Genomic DNA, 5,530 nt, shown 5'->3' with positions numbered 1-5,530 from the left:
CACCCCCATGACGTCGGGGGAGGGGCTCCACGCCCGAAGGCGCGCTTGAGGAGAGAGATCTCTCCACCCCGTTGAAGGAGCGCACCAAGTCTCCGAAGCATGGGGATCTACCCAAGGAGCTCGAAGGGAACATGACGGGATCAAGGCAACCCTTGGAGCCGAACTCATCGGCTCCGCTCGAGAAGACCCGGCCGCATGATATCGGGCTTGGTACGAACCCACGCCCGGGGCCCGGTGTCGACACGGTGGATCTCAGCCACCCCATAAATCGGCCAAAGTGTTCCTTTGGTGTCAATGTGGCAAGAGCTGCAAGCTACCACGGCAAAGAGGAAACAGAAAGCAGCCACTCCCGTGGCAAGGATGAAGAAGGGGCCGATCCGTGCGGCCAACCCCGAGGTGAGGACATGCGGTACCGGGCAAGGGAGGGAATAAGAAGCATGCGGTATCAACGCCCACACTCTAAGCACCCTCTCGGCAAATACGAGCAACACCAAGACCGACGTCGGCGCTACGGCGCCGACGAGGAGGGGAATGTCCGGTCCGATGCCGAGGTCGGAAGGTACCGCCAACATGGTAGAAGCAACAACGGGTACGGTCGTCGCGCCGAAGGGAGGCCAAGGGGACGGAGTGACATGGATAAGCACCGGGAATGCCCGTTCTTCAAACATTGCCTGGGACTCGGGGATGAGCCGATTGCCAACGATCGAGGACCGCCCGGAATGCAAACAAAGGAAGAAGGGTGCCGCTAACGTGTCCGTGTTCAGCCGGCTAGGGCCTTTCCCGCATCGGAACAAGCGTGCCGAGTCCCCTCGGATGGAAGGGCTCGAGGAGCCGGAGGACGGTGGCGAAGAATACAAATATCATCAGCCCGGATGGTGCCCCGATGGGCTCAACCGTTCCCGGGAGCAAAAAGTCCAGCGTCCGCGTGAGTTGGAAGAAACCGAAAGATTATACCTGCGCACGCTAAGGAAAGCACGGCCTGATTTGGCCGCCAAAATCCTGCGAACCACGGGCGAGGAAGGTCAGCCACAAAGAAAAGAGTGGCGCCCCAAACAGAGAAAAGCCGATGATGAAACATCGGCTGGCACAAATATGGTGTTCATCCTCCCTTCGGAGTTCAATGCCCCAGGGTTAGACGAGACCTCCGTGGCACAACTTGACTGCGGCCCACGGCCGGTTATCTTTGAGAAGCCACGAGACAGGAGCTACGAGCATCCGAAGGCCCTGTACTTACGAGGGTATATTGATGGGAGGCACTGTAAACAGGATGCTCGGTAGACACCGGAGCGGCGAGTTAACATCATGCCATACTCTATGCTACGTCGGGCTGGGACGCTCGAGTTCGGATCTAATCAAGACCAACGTAACGTTGAGCGATTTCAACGGCCAAGCATCCGAAGCACGGGGAGTTACGAACGTGGATCCGACCGTAGGAAGGAAAACCATCCCTACGGCGTTCTTTATCGTTGATAGCACGAGCAGCTATGCTTTGTTTTGCCGGGAAGAGATTGGATCCACGCCAACTGCTGCATTCCTTCCACGATGCACCAATGCATAATACAGTGGGATGGTGATGAGGTGGAGGTCGTCCAAGCCGACGACTCGGCTGAAGTCTCAACGGCTGGCATGAATGCATGGGAAGCGGCAGGCCAAGAACCCCTCTCGGGCATCAAATTGGACGAGCTGCGAGCGCATCGATGTAACGAAGGGAAGGGTTAAGCTAGTTTTATCCACCGGCCCGACCATGTAGTTGAAGCCAAGCAATGTGCAAGTCGGCGAGGCTGATCCTTGTGATCGGCCCCGGGGATGCTGTGAAGGAGCATTACAAGACCTTTCTCGAGCAAACAACGTGGAGGCCGATTCCAGTAATCGGCCGGGAATATCCTCACCCACCATTCTGCCTGGGTTCAACATGTTATCCAACAGAGCCGATACCATCAATTTTCTTGATAGAATCGGCTCGGGGGGGCACCCAGGTATATGGAAATACGAGGATATACAACAGAAGCATCTCATCTTTTGTTGATGGGTAGGGGAATATGGGGGCCGATGCACAGGTCGGCTGTAAAAAAAAAAAAAGGTGCAAATTCGAAAAAATTTCGAACACAAAAGGAGATTTTGTATGAAGGAACTCCTCAATGGAGCAGTTTGGAAGCTCGGATCCTCTCTTCAAGAACAATATCAGAAGCAGCATGAGCGGGCGGATCAGGTCAAGGATGGATGACATTAGGTTCACCAAAGGAAAGGAGCCGATCTAGCCAGCAAGAACTAAAGAAGCTCGGGGGGCAGCCCACCTTAAGGCTTTCCGCTCGGAGAAGCCGATTTGTGTTCAAATCGGGCCAACGCTGCATAAGGAGCTTCCCCACGCACAATCAAGCCCGGGTCTATGTAGCTCATTTGTGTATCCTCGTCTCTGTTTTGCCTGGGCTGAGACTCGGGGGGCAACAGGCCTGGTAAGTGCTCCATTGAAAAGGCCGATTGAAGTACCATCGGCTGATCCCCGTTGCAACCTTCTTCACAAAGCGATGAACGTTCGCTAAGGAGTTGAAGAATGGAAGGATGAATGTCGAAGGACCGATGCGTTGTTATCGGCTCATTACACATTGGCAAAGAGGACAAATCGGCAAGGTCAGTAGGAGAGGCAAATCGGCTCAATCAAACTCAGAAGAAATCGGCAAACTCGAATTGGGGAACAATTCTTCATTGATAGGCGGGATTTCTTACATAAAGAGCTAATTGCCCTCAAAAGGAAATACTAGGGGATACATTGCCCCATCTGCTACTACTGACCCTATGCTAGGGGACCTATCTACGGGCCGTCACTGCCCTCGTCGTCATCCTCAGAGCTCTCATCGGCACTGCTGCCGATGGGCTCCTCGTCGCTGCTCCCGTAGCCCTCCACGGGGGCTTCGTCCCCGTCTTCATCATCGCTGCTGTCGTCGTCCCACCACATGCGAAGGCGCTTTGCTGGTGGGTAGCCCTCGAGGGAGTCGTCGTCATCGTCCTCCTCCTCCTCTTCTTCCTCCACCACCCCCTCGGAGGAGGTGAAGTCGTCCCAGGAGAAGCGATCGTCGTCGCTCTCCTCCTCCGATTCCCCGCCGGCGAGGAAACGGAGGTCGCTCTCCCGTCCGTCGAGGACTGGTCGTCCTCGGACCGGATGGAGAAGTCATGGTCCGACTCCTCCCCGGCCTCAATGGCGCGGCGGATGTTGGCCGCATGGGCCTCTTGTGGGCTCGGTGGCGGCATCGGTTCGGGGGAAGAGGATTCAAAGGAAAGTCCCGACGAGGCGAGAGGAGGAAGAAGACATGGTGCGCGAAGGGTTTTTTGGGGTGCCGATGGTTGGAACAGGAGGAAGGAGATGAAGAAAGCTAATCAATCGGCACAGTTAAATAACGAGAAGCCTGGTGAGGATTTAATGTATAAGTTCCCGAGGAGATGACGCCAGGGCTATCGAATTTTGCAGAGAAGCTGAGAAGACAGGGCATAATGATGACGGATATTGCAACAGCTGCTGCTCTGCCACGACATGACCCTTCGAAGGAAAAGCATAATGATTTTGGAAATGTTATTTCCAAAACCAGGGGGGCATGTGTTATCACCATATTTTAGACGAATCCAGAGGTGGGCCGGGCTTGGAAGATTACATGTGGAGGAATCCTGAAGCGGCCCGACACGAAGGGATTGGGCTGAATTGCCCGTGTATCTTTATGGTAGATTGTATGTTAGTTTAAAAGTTAGGGTTTGTCTCGTGCACGGTTTAGTGCACGCCCACATTAGAAAGTCCCCTGGACTATAAATATGTACCTAGGGTTTATGGAATAAACAACAACTCACGTTCAACCCCAAAAACAAACCAATCTCGGCGCATCGCCAACTCCTTCGTCTCGAGGGTTTCTATCGGGTAGCGACATGCTGCCTAGATCGCATCTTGCGATCTAGGCAGCACAAGCCCCACGTTGTTCATGCGTTGCTCGTACTCGAAGCGCTTTTGATGGCGAGCAACGTAGTTATCATTAGATGTGTTAGGGTTAGCATTGTTCTTCGTTTAAGCATGCTTACGTAGTGCAACCCTTACATATCTAGCCGTCCTCACGCCTATCTCAGGTGTGGGGGCGGCACCCCGCTTGATCATTATTTAGTAGATCTGATCCGTTACGATTGCTCCTTGTTCTATAAGGATTAGTTTAATATCCGCAATAGTTTGGCCTTACAAAGGGGAGGATCCTGTGGCACGTAGGGTGGCGTTCGCAAGTCCTAAACGGGATGTTCCTAGGATCAACTTCATGTTGGTTTTTTGGCCTTGTTTAGGATCGGCTTACGAGCACCGTGCGTGGCCATCCGGCCCAACACTGGAGTAGGATGATCCGATTATGTGGTGAAAACCCTAAATCGTCGTAGATCTCATTAGCTTCATCTTGATCAAGCAGGACCACCAAGTATTCGTACACCCCGTACGGATCATGGGTGGATCGGCTCTTTGAGCCGATTCACGGGATAACTCGAGAGCCGATCGAGGCTCGTATTTAACGTTTACATGTATGCCCTGCAGGAAACTAAGCGAGGCAATCTCATCACCTTCCCGACCAGGTATAGGTCAGGTGGCACGCCCTTGCACTTCGCAACGCCGCGTGTGACCGAGAAGAGCATTGCGGGCCGTCGCTCGGAGGGGTCTCAGCCAGCCGCAGCTCTAGGCTCCCCCGGCTCTACAGTGTTGACAAGGCCGCTGCCCGCCGGTGGGTTTTGGCAGTCAACGGTGTCACAATGGGGTACCTCCATGCCGCCTGTACAAAGGTCTAAGGAGAAAGCTCGCATTTTGGATTTCTCGCTTTTGATTATTCTCAACTTAGACATCCATACCGGGACAACATGGACAACGGATAATGGACTCCTCTTTAATGCATAAGCATGTGGCAACAATTTTTATTCTCATATGAGATTGAGGATATGTGTCCAAACTGAAACTTCCACCATGAATCATGGCTTTAGTTAGCGGCCCAAAGTTCTTCTCTAACAATATGCATGCTCCAACCATGAAGGTGGTAGATCTCTCTTGCTTCGGACAAGACGGACATGCATAGCAACTCACATGATATCCAACAAAGAATAGTTGATGGCGTCCCCGGAAACATGGTTACCGCTCAACAAGCAACTTAATAAGAGATAAAGTGCATAAGTACATATTCAATACTACAATAGTTTTTAAGCTATTTGTCCCATGAGCTATATATTGCAAAGGTGAATGATGGAATTTTAAAGGTAGCACTCAAGCAATTTACTTTGGAATGGCGGATAAATACCATGTAGTAGGTAGGTATGGTGGACACAAATGGCATAGTGGTTGGCTCAAGTATTTTGGATGCATGAGAAGTATTCCCTCTCGATACAAGGTTTAGGCTAGCAAGGTTATTTGAAACAAACACAAGGATGAACGGTACAGCAAAACTCACATAAAAGACATATGGTAAACATTATAAGACTCCATACCGTCTTCCTTGTTGTTCAAAACTCAATACTAGATGTTATCTAGACT

This window comes from Lolium rigidum, chromosome 5 (genome assembly GCF_022539505.1).
Source record: "Lolium rigidum isolate FL_2022 chromosome 5, APGP_CSIRO_Lrig_0.1, whole genome shotgun sequence".
NCBI lineage: Eukaryota > Viridiplantae > Streptophyta > Magnoliopsida > Poales > Poaceae > Lolium > Lolium rigidum.
This window is presented reverse-complemented; position numbering follows the sequence as displayed.